Source organism: Malus domestica, chromosome 11 (genome assembly GCF_042453785.1).
Source record: "Malus domestica chromosome 11, GDT2T_hap1".
NCBI classification, from domain to species: Eukaryota; Viridiplantae; Streptophyta; class Magnoliopsida; order Rosales; family Rosaceae; genus Malus; species Malus domestica.
In genome coordinates, this window is record NC_091671.1 from 19,915,147 (window position 1) to 19,937,627 (window position 22,481).

A 22,481-nucleotide genomic window follows, 5' to 3' on the forward strand; every position below is an offset into this window, starting at 1 on the left:
GCCATAGAGATTGCCTTTATGGTAAAAGTCAAGAGTGAGCTGTTCAAAGTCCTTGTACAAGTCCTCTCTAAAATCCTTCTCCAAACCATAACTGAAACAAGAAACAAGAATACGCACACGCGCACCCGCCCACACACACACATTAGTATTATATAACTGAAAACACAAGTAAAGCTGAAAATTCAAGAGGGGATTGCAAATATGACTAAAATGGGAAACGACCACAATTTTCTCACTAACCTATAGAACCTGAAGAGGCACTCTACTCCATAATTATAACCAGCAGTAGCATCTTCAAGTGCATAATTTCGGAACTCATCATACATTGAAGAGTTGAACATGTTTCTAAGAAAATAAGACCACAATCTATACAAAGTATTCATTTCCTGCATGGGAAGTAACAAGGCACACATTTCACTGTAAATACCTGTGAATCATGAAACTGGAATGTTTTATATGGACATTGAAAAAACACGATGCATAAAAACCGGATAATTTTATGTTAGACAAAATGGCATAACGAAGAGACGTGAAAGTCCCATTTGTATACTTCGGGCATGGACCAACAAATCTAGTGCATCCAAATGTGATGCAAAAAGTCATCAGTTTCTGATACTACAAATATAAAGCATTATAGATAAAATACGAACCCCACAAATCCAGACCTTTATCCATCATATTTAATACTGTATATTTATTTTAACTGCCTAATATATAATTGCAAATAGAAACAGTTGTCACATACACATACAAGCATAAATATGCAACAATTAAGTGGATGTGGGTTCCAAATTTCGATAAGTATATTCAATAAATCAATTTAGAAAATCATTCAAGAATGGAGGATAAAGATATAAAACTTGTGGGATTAAGTTCATAAGAAAAGGAACAATTTGATCACAAATTAAAGCTTTCAACCTATGGAAAAAATGCAATTAATATGACACTAGGAGTTCAGATAAAAGACCACCTCACTGCAACCAATTCCCAACTTCTTCCTGTCATTTAGGCACCGATTATGATACTTGAGGTACCTAACAAGAAGGTCAGCCATGTACAACAACAACAACAACAACAACAAAGCCTTTTCCCAATAAGTGGGGTCGGCTATATGAATCCCAGAACGCCATTGCGCTCGGTTTTATGTCATGTCTTCTGTTAGATCCAAGTACTTTAAGTCTTTTTTTAGGGTCTCGTCCAAAGTTTTCCTAGGTCTTCCTCTACCCCTTCGGCCTTAAACCTCTATCCCGTAGTCACATCTTCGAACCGGAGCGTCAGTAGACCTTCTTTGCACATGTGCAAACCCATTTTGTGTATGTGTTGATGCTTCACCGCCCAACATTCTGTGCCATACAGCATCGCCGGCCTTATTGTCGTCCTATAAAATTTTCCCTTGAGCTTTAGTGGCCTACGACGGTCACATAACACGCCGGATGCACTCTTCCACTTCATTCATCCATCTTGTATTCTATGGTTGAGATCTCCATCTAATTCTCCGTTCTTTTGCAAGATAGATCCTAGGTAGCAAAAACGGTCGCTCTTTGGTATTTCCTGATCTCCGATCCTCACCCCTAACTCATTTTGGCCTCCATTTGTACTGAACTTGCACTCTATATATTCTGTCTTTGATCGGCTTAGGCGAAGACCTTTAGATTCCAACACTTCTCTCCAAAGGTTAAGCTTCGCATTTACCCCTCCTGAGTTTCATCTATCAACACTATATCGTTTGCGAAAAGCATACACCAAGGAATATCATCTTGAATATGTAATGTTAACTCATCCATTACCAACGCAAAAAGATAAAGACTTAAGGATTGTTGATACACAAAATCAGTGAGGACTTTGGTACAACAGAAAGTATTAAGTTTGTGATCTTCGCTAGATTGCTCTGGTCATTAGTGTGGATAAGTATGTAAATGGATAGAGACAGGAAAGCAAACATAAGATGTACGTGGTTCACCCATATTGGCTACGTCCACAAAGTAGAGGAGTTCTCATTAATTGTGAAGGGTTTACACAAGTACATAGGTTCAAGCTCTCCTTTAGTGAGTACAAGTGAATGATTTAGTACAAATGACATAGGTTCAAGCTTTCGTCTTCACTTGCCTTATCTGTCTCATAGGTAGATGTGGCATCTTCTCTGGAAGTACTCTTCATCCATCCAGGGGTGGTATCTTTAATTGGTGGAGATGCACAAGGTAATGTATCAATTTCACTTAAAGCTTACTTGTAGTTTCAGACTTGGTCAAGCGCGATACAAACCATGTCGTAGGAGTCCCCCAAGTCGCCGAGCTAGGGGATCTGCTGAAAGAGGTGACAGACAACGTAAGCAATCAGAGCACCAAGCAATCAGTCCCAGATCAGAAGTTTGATTTCGAGTTCCGGCTGATTGTTCTCATTCTCCCTATCTTGCAGGCAACATGAAGGATAAAGAGAAGAAAAGGAGAATAGATGATATGAGATACTTTTGCTTTTGAAGAAGTAACTTTCCACAGGCTTATTCTTGAACTGGGTTGGAAGGTTTTCTGGTTTCCTCCAGAGTATAAGGCCGACTGAAGAATTTGAGAGTCAAAACAAGTCCATCAAATCTAAAGTACGTTCGACCCTGCTGATATGGGATACTTTTGTTATTGACAAAGTAGTGGATGTATCGGCACGTGTTCTGTTACGCTTGTCTCCACATGCTTCCTTGTATCCTTCTCACTTTCCCTATCTGTTCCTCAGGCAGATGTGGTATCTTCTCTGGAAGCATAAGATGTTGAAGATGAGTACTCGAGAGCAATGCCAGGTAAGTAATCAGGTAAGGGTTCCAGGCAGTCAGTTCCTGACTAGAAGCTTGATTCCAAGTGCTGAATGATTGCTCTCTTTCTCCTTGTCTTGCAGGTAAGAACAAGGCCAAAGGAAAAGATAGGGAAAAAGCATGATATGGGATACTCTTGCTTTTAACCCTGATGATATAAGATATTCTTGCTTTGGTGTAGCATGTTTGCAGAGGTATTATCGGGGGGAAAGAAAGCTGAGTATTTCGAGAGGCTTCGTTGGGAGTGCCCTCTCAGATATGAGGAAGGGTTGAGCATTTTTGCAGCCTATCCGTTGAGGATGGAGGTCGACATATATAGGAGTTTCCCTAACAACAAGTAGTAATGCTATTCCTTTACTCTGCTTAGTCATAGCACGGTGGTGGGAGTTGCCAGCTTCACGTGTGTTAGAGCACTTTGAAAAAGTGGTATGTGGTATCTGGAAAGCTGATATTGCGTGTGAAGATTACAGACAAGCTTTATCCAAGGAGATTTGGCTCTCGAAGTTGAGAAAGCGGTGCCTCTTCGGTTTTCAAACAAGCAATCCTGTCAGGAATCTGGCTCTCGAGATTCATAGAACGGTGCCTCTTCGATTTTTGAGAGAGCAATCCTGCTGGGAGTCTGGCTCTCGAGATTCGGAGAGCGGTGTCTCTTCAATTTTTGAGAAAGTAATCATGTTGGGAGTCTGGCTCTCGAGATTCGGAGGACGGTGCCTCTTCGATTTTGGAGCAAGCAATGTTGTTGGGAGTGTTTTCTCGAATGTGAGTAAAGGTTGGGCATGTTTGCTAGTCTACCTTGCCACGGAGCACAGAGGTTGACACACAGGGACTTTCCAATTATCCAGCAATGGTGTTGTTCCTTTACCCTTGTGGGTAATAATATGGAAGCTAGACCTTCAAAATTTATGTGTCTAAACTTTGTTAGTGCTGTTTCTTTGCTATTCTTTTACCCTTCTTGGTCATAGCGATGTAGTGGGAGCTGCAAGCTTCACGTGTCTAAACTTTGTCAGAGATCTTTGGCAAAGTTATATGTGGTACTCATGAGCTGATGGTGCGTGTGGAAAGTGGATGATTGAACAGTAAGATTCACGTGTTTTCTACTTCACCAGAAATCTTCAACAGAATGCTTGTAATTTTAGCAAAGCTGAGTGTGCATGTGACAGGTGCTGACAAGGCTGAAAAAAGTAGGTGCCTTTTCGATTTCTAAGATCGGCCCTCGTGATCTCTAAGCAGCCCAGCTTTTGAGAAAGCAAGCGCCTCTTCGATTTCTGAGATCGGCCCTCGTGGTCTCTGAGCAGCCCAACTTTTGAGAAAGCAAGCGCCTCTTCGATTTCTGAGATCGGCCTTCGTGGTCTTTGAGCAGCCCAGCTTTTGAGAAAGTAAACGCCTCTTCGATTTCTAAGATCGGCCCTCGTGGTGTCTGAGCAGCCCAGCTTTTGAGACTGCAAACTCCTTTTCGATTTCTGGGCAGGCCCCTCTTCGATTTCTGAAGCTCCGTCGAGTGCAGATTTTTATAGAGGCTGGCATTAAGTTCCAAAACACACTTGAATCTTCACCAGTAGAAGCTCCATTCTTGCACTTCTAAGATCTTGATTTGTCCGACCTATTCTCTCTTCAACACCTTTGAAAATGTCAGGCCCCTCCGACCGTCGTTTTGACTTGAACCTTGTTGAAGAGGCCGCCACACCTTCTCCAGACAACATATGGCGCCCATCCTTCTTATCCCCTACTGGTCCTCTTACCGTTGGGGATTCCGTGATGAAAAATGATATGACTTCTGCGGTGGTGGCCAGGAACCTTCTCACTCCCAAAGATAACAGACTACTTTCCAAACGGTCTGATGAGTTGGCTGTTAAGGATTCTCTGGCTCTAAGTGTTCAGTGTGCAGGTTCTGTGTCTAATATGGCCTAACGCCTATTTGCTCGAACCTGCCAAGTTGAATCATTGGTGGCTGAAGTGATGAGTCTCAAACAGGAGATTAGAGGGCTCAAGCATGAGAATAAACAGTTGCACCGGCTCGCACATGACTATGCTACAAACATGAAAAGGAAGCTTGACCAGATGAAGGAATATGATGGTCAGGTTTTACTTGATCATCAGCGATTTGTGGGTTTGTTCTAAAGGCATTTATTGCCTTCGTCTTCTAGGGTTGTACCGCGTAATGAAGCTCCAAATGATCAACCTCTGATGCCTCCTCCTTCTAGGGTTCTGTCCAGTATTGAGGCTCCGAATGATCCCCCTCCGGTGCCTTCTCTTTCTGGGGCTCTACCGACTGCTGAGACTTCTCCTAAGCAACCTTTGTGAAGGCTCCCTCTTGTTTGTTTATTTTGACTCATGTATATGTACATATTTGTAACTTATCGAAGATATCAATAAATAAGCTTTGCTTCTTTTCAACGTATTGTGTTAAATACACCAAAACCTTCTTCACTGAGTGGGGTCAGCTATATGAATCTTAGAACGTCATTGTGCTCGGTCCTGTGTCATGTCTTCCGTTAGATCCAAATACTCTAAGTCTTTTCTTAGAGTCTCTTCCAAAGTTTTCCTAGGTCTTCCTCTACCCCTTCGACCCTGAACCTCTGTCCCGTAGTCGCATCTTCTAACCAGAGCGTCAGTAGGCCTTCTTTGCACATGTCCAAACAACCGTAACCGATTTTCTCTCAATTTTCCTACAATTTCGGCTACTCCTACTTTACCTCGGATATCCTCATTCCTAATCTTATCATTTTTCGTGTGCCCACACATCTAACGAAGCATCCTCATCTCCGCTACACCCATTTTATGTACGTGTTGATGCTTCACTGCCCAACATTCTGTGCCATACAGCATCGCCAGCCTTATTGTCGTCCTATAAAATTTTCCCTTGAGCTTCAGTGGTATACGGAGGTCACACAACACGCCGGATGCACTCTTCCACTTCATCCATCCAGCTTGTATTCTATGGTTGAGATCTCCATCTAATTCTTCGTTTTTTTGCAAGATAGATTCTTTGGTTGAGATCAGCCTTCTCCGTTCTTTTGCAAGATAGATTCTATGGTTGAGATCAGCCATGTAAGTAAACAAAATTACTCTCTCTCTCTCTCTCTCTCTCTCTCTCTACACACACACACTTCAATATATCTCTATCTCTCGCTCTCTACCTATCACACATGCACAAGAGCATCAAAATTACATCCCTTACTTCTGCTGTTCAAAACCATTTTCTTCCAGAAGCGAATGACTTAGGTGCTGAAACGGTGGAAATGACTTTGGCACAGAACCCACCGGTGGACTACTGCCTGAGAGAAACCCATGAGGGGAAACACTTACTTCTGCTGTTCAAAACCATTTTCTTCCAGAAGTTGATGACTTGGGTGCTGAAACGGTGGAAATGACTTTGGCACAGAACCCACCGATGGACTAATATGCTTAGACATCACTTTAGCTTAGCCCTTGATTCTAAGTTTTATTAATTACAATTACTCATCCCAAAAGCAAGAACAACAAACTTCTAAATCACTACAAAGAATTGCTCTGCTGAAGAAACAAATCCAAAACCAAATTCCATCCATTTCAACTAACCCATGAGTTTCAGGAGGCGTGGAACTAAAGAAAAAGCCAACAGAGTGACTTGGTGGACTTTCTGATATGATTCCTAGATTGTTCCAACCAGTTCCATAATTTTTGAAGTTGCTTGAGAAGAATCGCTGTCTATGGGACGGCTGCTGATTTTGGGAGAGTCTATTTTGCTTTTTCCGTGAATTAACACTTCCAGACTCTTCAATGCCATTACTACTGCCAGATATTTCGCTGGGCTTTAATTTTGAAAAGACTTTGGAAACGCTTGAAAATCTTGAGTTTGCATCTTTATTTTCATGGCTGGTGCTGTACTTTTTATGCTTCGGTCGCTTGGTTTTCAGTTCCTGCTAATTGAATATATGTTAGGAGCCAGGTTAGTGCAGTATAGTAATTAGCAAACTCCATAGGAATATTCCCAACCTGCTCATAGAAGTAAAGCCCATCGTTTATAGCAGACGCTAGCTCATTGGAAATGGTTTTTGATTCTTTATCATCATGTTTTGATCCTTTACCTACTCTACTATTCTGCACAGAAAACAAAGAAATGACTACTTATCAAAATGCTACAGACATGAAATTAAAGTCTCATTTAACTGCAAAAACTAATCAAAGAAAAGTATAAAAATATCAAAGGACCTTTCCGTGCTAAAAACATAGTTTCAATACCTGGGTGACAATTACAAGTCTCTGTACGTCCTGATCATTGACTAGAATCTCATCATCTTCATCATCAATCCTTGGGCCAACACTGTCATATGAAAACATACAACAAGTAGTAAGCTCACATGCATATTCAACCGCATGACATAGTATTGTAACGCTACTGAAGCAAGAATGCCTAGCCAGGATAAGCCTGAATTCTTAGCCTCCAATTTAAAGAGAAAGCTCAAGTTCAACGACCAGTTTTAGTCCACCAACAAAGAAAGAAAGAAATAAGCAAGGGAAATATATGAGCACTGGCACAGAGCCACGTGAATACAGATCACAAGGCTTCCAACACAATTTTTCAAAATACAATAAAAACACTACTAAAAAAATGCCACCTACTGTGAAAATGAATCTCACCCAACGTATTAAAAGCGTGAGGTGTGGGCGAGGCGCTCAAGGGATAGTCCCGCCTAGGCGTGAGGCGAAGCCTCACAGGACCTAAATTTTTTAATATATACAATGAGTGTACGCATATATTATATTAAAAAAAAAATATTAATTAATAATCACCATGAGCACACACATATATGATAAATACACACACACACATATATATGTAATAGAGGATGAAAAGCACAATGAGCACACATATAACAATGCACACAGACAACACACACATCCATTATATTAAAAAAATAAAAATCAGAAGAAAAAAAAGGCAGAGAAACGATAGTGCAAGAGGTATGAGGCAGTTAAAAACTACCCAAAATTTGGGTTTGGGAGTAAAAATAAAAATATATTTTAAAAAAACAAAACCCTTGAGGCGCGCCTAGATGGCTCCGGCGACGCCTTCCGCCCACTCCCTCAAAACAAAGGCGACAACCTCACGCCCAGCCTCAGAGGACACCTAGGCACACCCTGGGGCGAGACTTTTAAAACATTGATCTCACCACAAGTACACCCCATTTCCCAAAACTGGGAAGAAAAAAATAACATGGTGATTGGTGCCCCTTTCTCAATCTGGCTTTACAATATGAGTTTAGACCTACTTGGAAGTATGGAACAATTAAGATGATATTTGCATTCAATCAGGTAGATTTCCTATTACCTCAAATCATATTTAACCAATGTTGGGTTATTTCTTCATCACTAAGTACCCCACGAAATCTATTGGGGGCCCAAATCCATAGTGCTTATAGTTCTCATGGGTACAGGTGACTTTTTGCACTATAGCCCAAAGGGTGGAGTAAGGGTTTGAATAGAGATAGAGATGTTGTTTTTGGTTTGTTGAAACTGTAAAGAGTCAAGAGATAAAGGAAACTAGAAAGACATTGTAAGTGCATCAATCAAATGCACAAAAAAAAAAAAAAAAAAAAAAGTTTAATACCTTCTAATAGGAGAACGATCATCCTTTATTATTTTCTGCTCAAGCTCTAGCTCTTCATCAAGCATAAATGTGTTTGCAAAATCGTTAGACATTGCAAGATTCTTCATATCCATATCTGAAGGCATGCCTTCAGTCCCATCATCAGCATATCTTACAGTTTCAATTCCCTCTGAGTGGTATGGGCGGTCTGAGTAATTATCCATTTCGGGATCTGAGGACTTGCAATTTGATTTGGAAGTCAACTTTGCACTTAAAGCACTATTATAATCAGCAGATGCTAGTGATCCGCCATCAACTTGAACATCATCAATGCCAGGTATGGTGGTTGATGGCATGCACGACATCAATTTTTTTCCATCTGATATAACTTCTGCTTTTTCTTCGAAAGCTTTCATTCTATCATTGCTCGCACTATTCTCAGGAGCATTGATATATCTATCTTCAACTTAAACCATGTGAGTTTGCAGCTTGGATGTTAACATTGAGTCTACAGAATCTGCAATCCACTTCGACCACTCATCACGTCTTTGTATCTTGTTAGCCTACATAGACGAAACAACTCAAGTGCATGTCAAGAAAAAAAAAAAAAAAAAAATGCAACGCATTTCAAAAACATTCATAACTTGTCAACATATTTCCCAATTTCTCTGAATAATTTACAATGCTGTGCCAGATAACACAAGTGACCAATCAAAGTCAAATGCAGCATCTCAAACAATAGAAAGGCACAAACTAGGAAGAAATAAAAGCAGACTTACAAATTTACAATAAGAAATTATTAGTACAAAGGTAATAACAAATAACATACCAATTCAAACTCCACATCAATCCTTTTTTTTTCAGTTACAAAACCGTAATAATTCTTTTATATATACTGTGGGGTTACTAAACATAACATATCCATCAAATGAAATTGTTAATGTATCAAGACATGAATGATGGCGATGCTTTCAAATGACCATCTGTTCAGAATCCAGATTTTAAGATCCAATCTTAATACTAATTTGCATCTAAATACATCATATCAATTATTTTCTTATGAATATAATGACATTCCTTTCCTACACATCTTCACAGGCATAAACATAGACAGGAAAAAGAGAACCAATAAGTATAATAAGCACACAAATGAAAACACAAAACAAAAATCTGAAATCAAGCAAAGTGAAACATAAGCAAACCTAAAGGGTTGTTGAATTTGAAAACCAGTAAAGGAAGATTTTTCAGCAAAGACATTATATCTAGCCTGTTAACATAGGAGAAGAGAACTTAAACAATTTATGCAGGTCAGAGAAATCAGACTAACTATGAATATACTTAAGTTTTATTAACTATGCCACTGAAGGTTGGAAGAGGGACGAAGAGAAGGGAAGAAAAAGTTGGATACTACAAGAATATAAATTAGAGAAAAAAGAAAGGAGACAAAGAGAGATTCCATGCTAGCAAACAATAGACCGCAAAACTTGGTTGTCATTCCATAAAAATATTAGGACATGCTATATTAAAATACCAAAGAGAAGAAAGAAGATTAACCTGCACTTCTACAGTAGTTGAACCCAGCAGCGAGTCAATGATGAATGTTATGTCTGTACACATTTTCTTAACCTATAACACACAACAACAACAACAACAACAACAACAACAAAGCCTTTTCCCACTAAGTGGGGTCGGCTATATGAATCCTAGAACGCCATTGCCCTCTGTTTCGTGTCATGTCCTCCATTAAATCCAAGTACTCTAAGTCTTTTCTTAGGGTCTCTTCCAAAGTTTTCCTAGGTCTTCCTCTAGCCCTTCGACCCTGAACCTCTATCCCGTAGTCACATCTTCGAACCGGAGCGTCAGTAGGCCTTCTTTGCACATGTCCAAACCTATTTTGTGTACGTGTTGATGCTTTACCACCCAACATTCTGTGCCATATAGCATCGCCGGCCTTATTGCCGTCCTATAAAATTTTCCTTTGAGCTTTAGTGGCCTACGACGGTCACATAACACGCCGAATGCACTCTTCCACTTCATCCATCCAGCTTGTATTCTATGGTTGAGATCTCCATCTAATTCTCTGTTCTTTTGCAAGATAGATCCTAGGTAGCGAAAACGGTCACTCTTTGGTATTTCCTGATCTCCGATCCTCACCCCTAACTCATTTTGGCCTCCATTTGTACTGAACTTGCACTCCATATATTCTATCTTTGATCGGCTTAGGCGAAGACCTTTAGATTCCAACACTTCTCTCCAAAGGTTAAGCTTCGCATTTACCCCTCCCGAGTTTCATCTATCAACACTATATCGTTTGCGAAAAACATACACCAAGGAATATCATCTTGAATATGTTCGGTTAACTCATCCATTACCAACGCAAAAAGGTAAGGACTTAAGGATTATTGATGCACAAAATCAGTGAGGACTTTGGTACAACAGAAAGTATTACGATTGTGATCTTCGCTAGATTGCTCCGGTCATTAGTGTGGATAAGTTTGTAAATGGATAGAGACAGGAAAACAAACACAAGATGTACGTGGTTTACCCAGATTGGCTATGTCCACGGAGTAGAGGAGTTCTCATTAATTGTGAAGGGTTTACACAAGTACATAGGTTCAAGCTCTCCTTTAGTGAGTACAAGTGAATGATTTAGTACAAATGACATTAGGAAATATTGTGGGAGAATGATCTCGTAATCACGAAACTTCTAAGTACCGAAGTGTGGTATCGTCTTCACTTGCCTTATCTGTCTCATAGGTAGATGTGGCATCTTCTCTGGAAGTACTCTTCTTCCATCCAGGGATAGTATCTTTAACTGGTGGAGATGCACAAGGTAATGTATCAATTTCACTTGAAGCTTACTTGTAGTTTCAAGCTTGGTCAAGCGCGATACAAACCCTGTAGTAGGAGTCCCCCAAGTCGCCGAGCTAGGGGATCTGCTGAAAGAGGTGACAGACAAGGTAAGCAATCAGATCTCCAAGCAATCAGTCCCAGATCAGAAGTTTGATTTTGAGTTCCGGCTGATTGTTCTTATTCTCCCTATCTTGCAGGCAGCATGAAGGATAAAGAGAAGAAAAAAGAGAATGGATGATATGAGATACTTTTACTTTTGAAGAAGTAACTTTCCACAGGCTTATTCTTGAACTGGGTTGGAAGGTTTTCTGGTTTCCTCCAGAGTATAAGGCCGACTGAAGAATTTGAGAGTCAAAACAAATCCATCAAATCTAGAGTACGTTCGACCCTGCTGATATGGGATACTTTTGCTGTTGACAAAGTAGTGGATGTATCGGCACGTGTTCTGTTACGCTTGTCACCACATGCTTCCTTGTATCATTCTCACTTTCCCTATCTGTTCCTCAGGCAGATGTGGTATCTTCTCTGGAAGCATAAGATGTTGAAGATGAGTACTCGAGAGCAATGCCAGGTAAGTAATCAGGTAAGGGATTCCAGGCAGTCAGTTCCTGACTGGAAGCTTGATTCCAAGTGCTAACTAATTGCTCTCTTTCTCCTTGTCTTGCAGGTAAGAACAAGGCCAAAGGAAAAGACACGGAAAAAGCATGATATGGGATACTCTTGCTTTTAACCTCGATGATATGAGATATTCTTACTCTGGTGTAGCTTGTTAGTAGAGGTATTATCGGGGGGAAGAAAGCTGAGTATTTCGAGAGGCTTCGTTGGGAGTGCCCTCTCAGATATGATGAAGAGTTGAGCATTTTTGCAGGTCTGCCTGTCTGTTGAAGATGGAGGTCAACATATATAGGAGTCTCCCTAACAACAAGTAGTAATGCTATTCATTTACCCTGCTTGGTCATAGCACAGTAGTGGGAGCTGCCAGTTTCACGTGTGTTAGAGTACTTTGAAAAAGTGGTCTGTGGTATCTGGAAATCTGATGTTGCGTGTGAAGATTACAGACAAGCTTTATCCAAAGAGATCTGGCTCTCGAAGTTGAGAAAGCGGTGCCTCTTCGATTTTTGAACAAGCAATCCTGTCGGGGATTTGGCTCTCGAGATTCGAAGAACGGTGCCTCTTCGATTTTTGAGAAAGCAATCCTGCTGGGAGTCTGGCTCTCGAGATTCAGAGAGCGGTGTTTCTTCGATTTTTTAGAAAGTAATCATGTTGGGAGTCTGGCTCTCTAGATTCGGAGGGCGGTGCCTCTTCAATTTTGGAGCAAGCAATCTTGTTGGGAGTGTTTTCTGGAATGTGAGTAAAGGTTGGGCATGTTTGCTAGTCTACCTTGCCATGGAGCACAGAGGTTGACACACAGGGACTTTCCAATTATCCAACAGTGGTGCTGTTCCTTTACCCTTGTGGGTAATAATATGGTAGCTAGACCTTCAAAATTTATGTGTTAAAACTTTGTTAGTGCTGTTTCTTTGCTATTCTTTTACCCTTCTTGGTCATAGCGATGTAGTGGGAGCTGCAAGCTTCACGTGTCTAAACTTTGTCAGAGATCTTTGGCAAAGTTATGTGTGGTACCCATGAGCTGATGGTGCGTGTGGAAAGTGGATGATTGAACAGTAAGATTCACGTGCTTTCTACTTCACCAGAAATCTTCAACAAAATGCCCGTAATTTCAGCAAAGCTGAGTGTGCATGTGATAGGTGCTGACAAGGCTGAAAAAAGCAGGTGCCTCTTCGATTTCTGAGATCGGCCTTCGTGGTCTCTGAGCAGCCCAGCTTTTGAAAAAGCAAGCGCCTCTTCGATTTCTGAGATCGGTCTTCGTGATCTTTGAGCAGTCCAGCTTTTGAGAAAGCAAACGCCTCTTCGATTTCTGAGATCGGCCCTCGTGGTCTCTGAGCAGCCCAGCTTTTGAGAAAGCAAACGCCTCTTCGATTTCTGGGCAGGCGCCTCTTCGATTTCTGAAGCTCCGTCGAGTGCAGATTTTTATAGAGGCTGGCATTAAGTTCCAAAGCACACTTGGATCTCCACTAGTAGAAGCTTCATTCTTGCACTTCTAAGATCTTGATTTGTCTGACCTCTTCTCTCTTCAACACCTTTGAATATGTCTGGCCCCTCCAACCGTCGTTTTAACTTGAACCTTGTTGAAGAGGCAGCCACGCCTTCTCCAGACAACATATGGTGCCCATCCTTCTTATCCCCTACTGGTCCTCTTACCGTTGGGGATTCCGTGATGAAAAATGATATGACGGCTGCGGTGGTGGCCAGGAACCTTCTCACTCCTAAAGATAACAGACTACTTTCCAAACAGTCTGATGAGTTGGCAGTTAAGGATTCTCTGGCTCTGAGTGTTCAGTGTGCTGGTTCTGTGTCTAATATGGCCCAACGCCTATTTGCTCGAACCCGCCAAGTTGAGTCATTGGGGGCTGAAGTGATGAGTCTCAAACTGGAGATTAGAAGGCTCAAGCATGAGAATAAACAGTTGCACCGGCTCGCACATGACTATGCTACAAACATAAAGAGAAAGCTTGACCAGATGAAGGAATCTGATGGTCAGGTTTTACTTGATCATCAACGGTTTGTGGGTTTGTTCCAAAGGCATTTATTGCCTTCGTCTTCTAGGGCTGAACCGCGTAATGAAGCTCCAAATGATCAACCTCTGATGCCTCCTCCTTCTAGGGTTCTGTCCAGTACTGAGGCTCCGAATGATCCCCCTCCGGTGCCTTCTCTTTCTGGGGCTCTACCGACTGCTGAGACTTCTCCTAAGCAACCTTTATGAAGTCTCCCTCTTATTTGTTTATTTTGACTCATGTATATGTACATATTTGTAACTTATTGGAGATATCAATAAATAAGCTTTGCTTCATTCCAACGTATTGTGTTAAATACATCAAAACCTTCTTCACTAAGTTCCTTGATTTTTTCGTATGTTGAAGCTTTGTGAGTGGAGCATGTAGGTTGAGGTAGTGTTCCCTTAATTTCCCGAGTGAGGAAGAGTTCTCGGTTGGAGACTTGAAAAATCCAAGTCACTGAGTGGGGTCGGCTATATGAATCTTAGAACGCCATTGTGCTCGATCCTGTGTCATGGCCTCCATTAGATCCAAGTATTCTAAGTCTTTTCTTAGAGTCTCTTCCAAAGTTTTCCTAGGTCTTCCTCTACCCCTTCGGCCCTGAACCTATATCCCATAGTCGCATCTTCTAACCGAAACGTCAGTAGGCCTTCTTTGCACATGTCCAAACCACCGTAACCGATTTTCTCTCAGCTTTCCTACAATTTCGGCTACTCCTACTCTACCTCGGATATCCTTATTCCTAATCTTATCCTTTCTTATGTGCCCACACATCCAACGAAGCATCCTCATCTCCGCTACACCCATTTTATGTACATGTTGATGCTTCACCGCCCAACATTTTGTGCCATACAGCATCGCCGGCCTTATTGCCGTCCTATAAAATTTTCCTTTGAGCTTCAGTGGCATACGGCGATCACACAACACGCTAGATGCACTCTTCCACTTCATCCATCCAACTTGTATTCTATGGTTCAGATCTCCATCTAATTCTCCGTTCTTTTGCAAGATAGATCCTAAGTAGCGAAAACGATCGCTCTTTGGTATTTCCTGATCTCCAATCCTCACCCTTAACTCATTTTGGCCTCCATTTGCACTGAACTTGCACTCCATATATTATGTCTTTGATCGGCTTAGGCGAAGACCTTTATATTCCAACACTTCTCTCCAAAGGTTAAGCTTCACATTTACCCCTTCCTGAGTTTCATCTATCAACATTGTATCATCTGCGAAAAGCATACACCAAGGAATATCATCTTGAATATGTCATGTTAACTCATCCATTACCAACGCAAAAAGGTAAGGACTTAAGGATGAGCCTTAATGTAATCCTACAGTTATGGGGAGGTTTTCGGTTTGTCCTTCATGAGTTCTTACGGTAGTCTTTGCTCCTTCATATATATCCTTTATAGCTTGGATATATGCTACTCGTACTCGTTTCTTCTCTAAAATCCTCCAAAGAATGTCTCTTGGGACCCTATCATACGCTTTTTCCAAATCTATAAAGACCATGTGTAAATCCTTTTTCCCATCTCTATATCTTTCCATCAATCTTCGTAAGAGATAGATTGCCTCCATGGTTGAGCGCCCTGGCATGAACCTGAATTGGTTGTCCGAAACCCGTGTCTCTTGTCTCAATCTATGCTCAATGACTCTCTCCCAGAGCTTCATTGTATGACTCATTAGCTTAATACCCCTATAGTTCATGCAATTTTGTACGTTGCCCTTATTCTTGTAGATAGGCACCAAAGTGCTCTTTCGCCACTCATTTGGCATCTTCTTCGTTTTCAAAATCCTATTGAAAAGGTCAGTGAGCCATGTTATACCTTTCTCTCTCTCCCAAGACTTTCCACACTTCGATCGGTATATCGTCTAGGACCATTGCTTTTCTATGCTTCATCTTCTTCAAAGCTACAACCACTTCTTCCTTCCTGATTTGACGATAAAAGGAGTAGTTTCTACACTCTTCTGAGTTACTGAACTCCCCTAAAGAAGTACTCCTTTCATGTCCTTCATTGAAAAGATTATGAAAATAACCTCTCCATCTATCTTTGACCGCGTTCTCTGTAGCAAGAACCTTTCCATCCTCATCTTTGATGCACCTCACTTGGTTTAGGTCCATTGTCTTCTTTTCCCTTGCTCTAGCTAGTTTATAGATATCCAACTCTCCTTCTTAACCTATAACACACAATATCAAAATATAGCTTATTCACGTTATTGTCAGCTACAAAACAGGAAGACAGATTAACTAATCTAATAGATCACACAGCTGACCAAAAGAAAAACTGGATCAGCATGTATTACCTTAGCTTCTGCAATATCTACTATGATACCAAAACATACCCTTTTAAAGTCAGCAATGGTGGTTATTGGGACCCATCCTTGGTCATCCATCAATGAAATTAAGTAACGGTCTTTCTTTAGATTTTCATCACTGCCAAAGAGAGATTAAGAGGTAATTAATAATAAAAGAAATATTTGTATCATCTATACCACTATTTAAGAGAATACTCCCTGTCATTGTGTGTGAAAATCGGTTATAGCCCTATTGCAAAGATAACTTTATTAAGTCATCTAAAATTTAGTGATAATTTTACCCTTACATACAGCGGCTAACAAACTAAGCAAAACAAAAAAGAAGAAGGTGCAGCTTGATTATATTTCAATTTATCAACATATATCCTAAAACCCGGATTAAATACCATTAGTTGAGGTATCTTATATGCTTCAGTGCTTCACCAATTTAGAAGACCTGTGAAATATAAACTATCAAATTCTTTCCTTTGGAATTTTCACTACTCTGTGTAGAGAGGGTTGAGAATGTGTGATTTCATTATTGACAAAACTTCCTTCCATGCGTTAAAACTTAACAGTCATGCCATGCGGTACAATAAAGTTCAAAATGCTCAATAATGGGTTCTCTAATTAAAGCATTGGGATAACATACATTGATATCGAAGGCACGTTGGAAAGATATGATCATCTTTAAGGTTATCTTTTCGTATCAGCCGTTCTATTCTTCCAAACTATTACATTTTGGTTTCTAAGTTTCCTTCTGTAGCTTTGAATAATAAAAAAAATTGGAAAGATAAGAAATCTATCAAGATTGTAAAAATTCTTCTAAGAAAACTTCTTTTGATATTACATCTTTAGGATTGAACGAATACAGCATCTCAGTCAACAACAAATGAATAGCTTTTTTAGCTTCTATTTCTCCTTTTGAGAACAACGATATATTTTACAATAAAGGGAGGGGGGATTTCGGCTAAGCCACACAATGGGCAACCTAATTTGGTATCGAATTCTCCATCTACGAGATTCGAACCTAAGACCTCTCACTTACAAGTGAAGAGGAATACCACCATAGTTTATATAATTATGCTAAAAAGGAAAGCTTTCTCAACAGTACAATGCAAACACATATATGCACTAGCTTGCAAGCAGTGAACAAACACCGAGATTGGCAAGATAAAAGACTTTCTTAAACAAATTACCTGAAATAATACTCTATTTGCTTTATAATATTGTCCCTCAACAACATGTATGTGTTTTTGAGGGCGGTAATGGAGCCCCTGGATTTAAAGGATGTGGCACAAAGCTAGGAGGATGAGGTCCCCTAATTGCGGAAAGTGGTGGAACTGGAAGATAGCATATGGGTGCAGGTCCTGTGTAATTGAGATAAATCATTGTGGAAAGAATCTAATCCTAAACAACGCATATATACAATAAAAAATATTGTTCATAAATGCAAAATAAAGAAGCAGCAACCGCTCGATTGTTAGGAAATTCATTCAAGATACTGATTTCTCCTTTTTTAGAAAAGCAAAATTCAAATATATTGCTGACACTGGAAATAGTCAAAATACCAATGGAGAAATAGAAAATTGCAGAGAAATCATATATACTAAAACTCAAACCCCCTGGTCACTGTGGATGACCAGTGTGTCGACCGTTTTACCCTTCCATTTTTTCTCTGTTTTGGTGTTCTCTTTAGTTTTTCGCACAGTAAAAACCCTATTTTGCCCATTCTGGACAGGTGTTGGTCATCGAAGTCAGTTGGTCCACCTACTTTTCTCCTTCTTTTCTCCCTTTTGTTTTCAGAATGGTGGACAGGTGTTGGTCATCGGAGTCAGCTGGTCTACCTACTTTTCTTCTTCTTTTCTCCCTTTCGTCTTCAGATTTTTCATTGTTGTTTTCTCTCCTTCTCCCGCTCTTGCCCATCGCTTTCTTCCGTTTTTGAATCTTTCCCGGTTTTCGTTTTAAGCCAGCCACTGCTTCTTCTTTGTGTCTAGCAGCGTGGTGTTAGTTTGTTGGGAAAAAACACTACCGGTGGTTTGCGCTCTTTCGGTTGTTTGGTTGGGTTCGAAGGTTTTTCTATCTGTAAAGGGTGGATTCTCCTGGTTAGTTGTTTGCCTTTCTCATATTAGGTATTTCTTTTTGTTCCTTACCGTTTTTCATTTTTGTGGATGGGTTTCTTGTTTGCAGCTGTGTTTTGGAAATTTGGGGGTTTTGCTACCATCTTGGGTTTTTGGGTATGGTTCTTCGTTCTGGTTGAGTCCGGAATTTTTCTTTTTTTTTTTGTTTGGTTTCGTCCCAAACTAATTTTTAGTTGTTTGGTGCTTTTGTGTGCAGGTTTGCAAGCCGTGTTTGTTATTGGTGAGTGTTTTCCTTTCGTCCCTTCAAGGGTTTTGGAGAGATGAGTTTTGGTTTTTCCTGTGGTGTAAGAATTGTGTTATGCTGTATTTTGTTTGTGTTTAATGCTTTCATGTTTTCTTTGATTTAATTTGAAGGAAATTTGTGTTATTTCCAAGTTATGTAAAAACAAAAACTGAGTGATTGAAAAATGTAAAGATCGATTGACAGGCAAGAAAATGAAGTTAAATTTTGATTATCCAAAAATGAACCTGCAGAAAATTAAAAAAATTTGACAGTGAATTTGTTTTAATAGTTAAACACACTTTAATGGGTGATTGCAAAAATTTCAGATTGTGGACTCGATTGTGCCGGTGATGCATGACCATTGTTCTCTTCTTTTTGCCACAACAGAGTGCAAGTTAATCTCATGTAGCCAATAACGGTGTTGGCATTTTGTGCTGAGATTGATTAATGTCTTGATTTCTTACCCATTGTTGAATCATTTTGAAACACAAAATGATTAACTTCTCTCAACGTGTAGTGTGTGTTATTATTAATACATTTTACAGGTTCTTTGAATGTGACATTAAAGTGTATTTCGTTTTAGGTGATGTCGCTGTTTTCGTTTGTTTTATTTTTTTGGTTCTTCAGTTTGTTGTTTTGATCTTAGGTTAATATGCTTATACAAATGTTGAGCAATGGATGTAATAGATTGGATTAGGTAAACATTTTTGTGATGGTAATCATTCATAAGTGATAAGGCAGTTAATAGATCAATAAGCTGTTTGAATAGGAGATGAAAATCTATCTGTCGTGTTTGGCTGGAGATTACAAAAGGGATTGGATTTTGAGAAAAATTTAATGTTTCCTAAAATTTGTTTATAATTTTTGGGAAAAAATCAGAGCACCAATTGGAGTATGTGTTGAAACTGTTTTTTATCCGTTTTTCTAATGAGCGTGGTTTCATCTGCTAGGTTAATTATGTATGATTCTTTATTCCAGTTGATGATGTTTGTCTTTTTGCACTGTTACATATTTTGCACAGATTCTTCGTTCATAATTTGTATCTCTTAATTCAGTTGTGTTTAGCTAAGTATGAACATAAATTATGTGTAGTTGGAAAAGTATTGGTGGAGCTAAAAAAAATTTGATGGATTTTGCAGCATGTTTAATAGCAGTTAAAAATGTGTTTTCTTTTAGCTGACGACATAGTTTTTCATTTCTTTAATTCTTTTGGTTGTTTTCTTTGCTGTTGTAACCTCAGGGTAAAATGTTTATACAGATAGTTAATGACAGACTTACTAGATTGGATTATAAGCGTTTGGATCATGGTTAATCTTGACAGTTAATTTTACAATGTGATAACTGCTACAATCAAATGGATAACTGTAATATCTATCTTAATGGTCTCCAAATTTAACCTTTTATGTATAATGATTTTCCAATGTCTTTACTATTATTGGTATTCCCCTTTGGTAACACAACTTTTCACAACCCACGCGTTGCCGCGGGCACTAAAAACTAGTAAAAAAACTATAACTGAAACCAAAATAAGACAGCTCAGCACCGGTATGATAGAACTACCAGGAATGCCTGGCCCAACCATGAACCCTGGGGCTGGACCAAAAACACTGAGGTCTTAAGAAAGGCCTAGGTCCAACACCCTGTTGCACAGGAATGTTCTCTCTGGGGTTGAATGCTCGCTGTTGATGCCAAGTATGATTCCAAGGGCCACCGGGTTCTTGCATATTGGGTCTTCTAGTAGAAAAATTGACACCATAAGCATTCGGATTACTTCGTGGCTGAGGTTGAACTGGTTGCACAAAATTTTGCACTGGGGTCTCGAATCCAGATTTTACCATATGATTCCCAACACTTGGAATGGGTCCAGCGTATGGCTGGTAAGCATACCCAGAAGCCGGAATGTAGGGTTGTACCATGGTATAAAAACAGTAGGAAGCGATTGTTGATGGTAGGGTACGGGTACTGGAAAAAGAGGTGCAGCATTTGGGTTGCGCCTAGGACCTTTTTTCGTGATGTGATGATGAATGCTTGTGCGAAGCGTTAGAGTTTCCAGACTCATTCAACTTCTGCATGACTAATCCCTGGATGACAAAGCAGAACATATAAAGGCAAATACAGTTAGCAACTAGATGAACAGAAGTAGCATGTACGAAATTTCTCTTTCTTTTAGCATGTACAAAATTTCTCTTTCTTTTTTCAAAAAATAAGGTAACAATTTTGATGAACAGGTCACAGGCCCTAGCATAAAAAATTCCAAAAACCCCCCTCCAAATACTATTAATTAATTTTTATGTCTCTCTAGACATGTCAACAACAGGACCAAAATAACAAAAGGTTCAATTCTTCTATTACAGTTCCTTGACAAATTGTAAAATCACTTTACGAGAGAAGAACTATCTAATGCCAAAACAAAATAGGAAACAATAACCCTGAAGCAAGACATGCTTCACTGGTGTATAATTCCAGTGTCAAAAGAGATCAAGGCATTCCTAACATAGCACAAGAATATATTCTAATAAATTAACCAGGGGTGGCTGGAGAGAGAGAGAGAGAGAGAGAGAGAGAGAGAGAGATTAAAGCATGATGTGCCAGTTTGAAGACAAAGCAAAATTCTTATTCAGCAGTCTATTTAGAAGAACTTTTTTCGCGGGAATTCCACAATGCGACCATTTCAGATACATGGTTTAAACATGTGTATGTTTGTAATACATATACATGTATAATTATTAATCAATATTGCATACATTACATACATACAAATATTTAAATGAAATTGGTGACGCTCCAACATTTTTCTTTTCCTTAAACAATAATCACCTTGAAGGCAACATTTCCACAATAATGGTTATATTGATTACTGCAAATTTTATCAACAGGATAAAGGATTAGATAAAACATATATCTACTGCAAAAGTCGAAATCAAGAACAGAAGCATTTGGGATTCATTTGTAAAACGTTGGTTTAGAACAGCAATCTATTAATTCCCTAGGGACCCAATTTCTTCATTTTTCTTTTCGACTTCATTCAGTTCAGGTGGTTAGATAAACATACACGTAGGAAATTCTATTTCTTATTAAACAAGATTATACTCTCTAGTTCCTTTATTCAAAATTATACTATTCTTTCGATGGGTGCTGGGGCGAAAGCAGCAATGGGAGTACAGCTGCATCAGTTATGGCTGCAAGCTCCACAGGAATAATTGGAGGTCCTCCATACTTTGAGGATTTCCAAAACAGTTTGATAGTTTAATACGTTAATTATTCAAATTTCTTCTCGGAAAGTAAAGATTGATGAGTTCGCAATGCATGTTCCGTACATTATAATTTTACACATTTCAAACAAGCACCAAACAGCTTCACTGGAATTACCTGCGCAGGCGCGGGCGGGGCAGACGGCTGCGCAGCTGGCGGCTTTGCAGCAGCATCCAGACTCTTGGGCCTGTGGGCATCGGCCAGAGCAGGCCAGGATTCGGCGGCCATGACGGGAGCATCAAGGGAGACCGGAGTCCTCCATGGGGACTTGGGCCCGCCGCCATTGACGTTGAGGTCCCTCTGGTCATCCCCAACTTCATTCTCAGCCATCACCATCACTCCCTCCGATCTCACCAAAACAAAACTCCTCTCCTTTCCCTTCCTTTCCTTTCAATAGATTACTGATGGAGGGGGGGACAAGAGAGAGGAGAGTGTCACTGTGTCAGTGGCAAAGGTGTAAAATTGAGGCCAAGAGAGTAGCTGCAGGGTTTTGTACTGTTTCATTCCGACATTGGTTTGGTGAAGTTAGGGTTTTAGGGGGGATGACAGTTGTGGTTGCGAACGCCGACGAAAGCAATTGCGCGCAAGTCTTGAAAATGCTGCGTGTGTGTACTACAGCGTAGGTTTCCGCTCCATTTCTATGAGGATTTAATGATGCCGAGTCAAAGGGTGTCTGTCAATTGGCAGATGACGTTTTCGGCTGGTTCGGTTTTTTTTTAAAATAAAAAATCAA

The 22,481-nt window shown here is 39.9% G+C and overlaps 2 long non-coding RNA genes and 1 pseudogene across 2 annotated transcripts; 1 reads left to right on the plus strand and 2 right to left on the minus strand.

The window, feature by feature from the left end:
• On the minus strand, positions 1-1,034 carry LOC139189174 (uncharacterized). The gene is made up of 3 exons (XR_011572815.1): positions 971-1,034; positions 241-386; positions 1-91 (listed from the first exon to the last, which is right to left on the minus strand). It is a non-coding gene; the product is annotated as an uncharacterized lncRNA (long non-coding RNA).
• Positions 1,035-6,231: 5,197 nt separating this feature from the next.
• LOC103407725 (la-related protein 1A-like) lies at positions 6,232-22,376 on the minus strand (annotated as a pseudogene).
• On the plus strand, positions 17,968-18,772 carry LOC114819575 (uncharacterized). The gene is made up of 3 exons (XR_003766865.2): positions 17,968-18,237; positions 18,323-18,369; positions 18,470-18,772. It is a non-coding gene; the product is annotated as an uncharacterized lncRNA (long non-coding RNA).
• Positions 22,377-22,481: the final 105 nt, after the last annotated feature.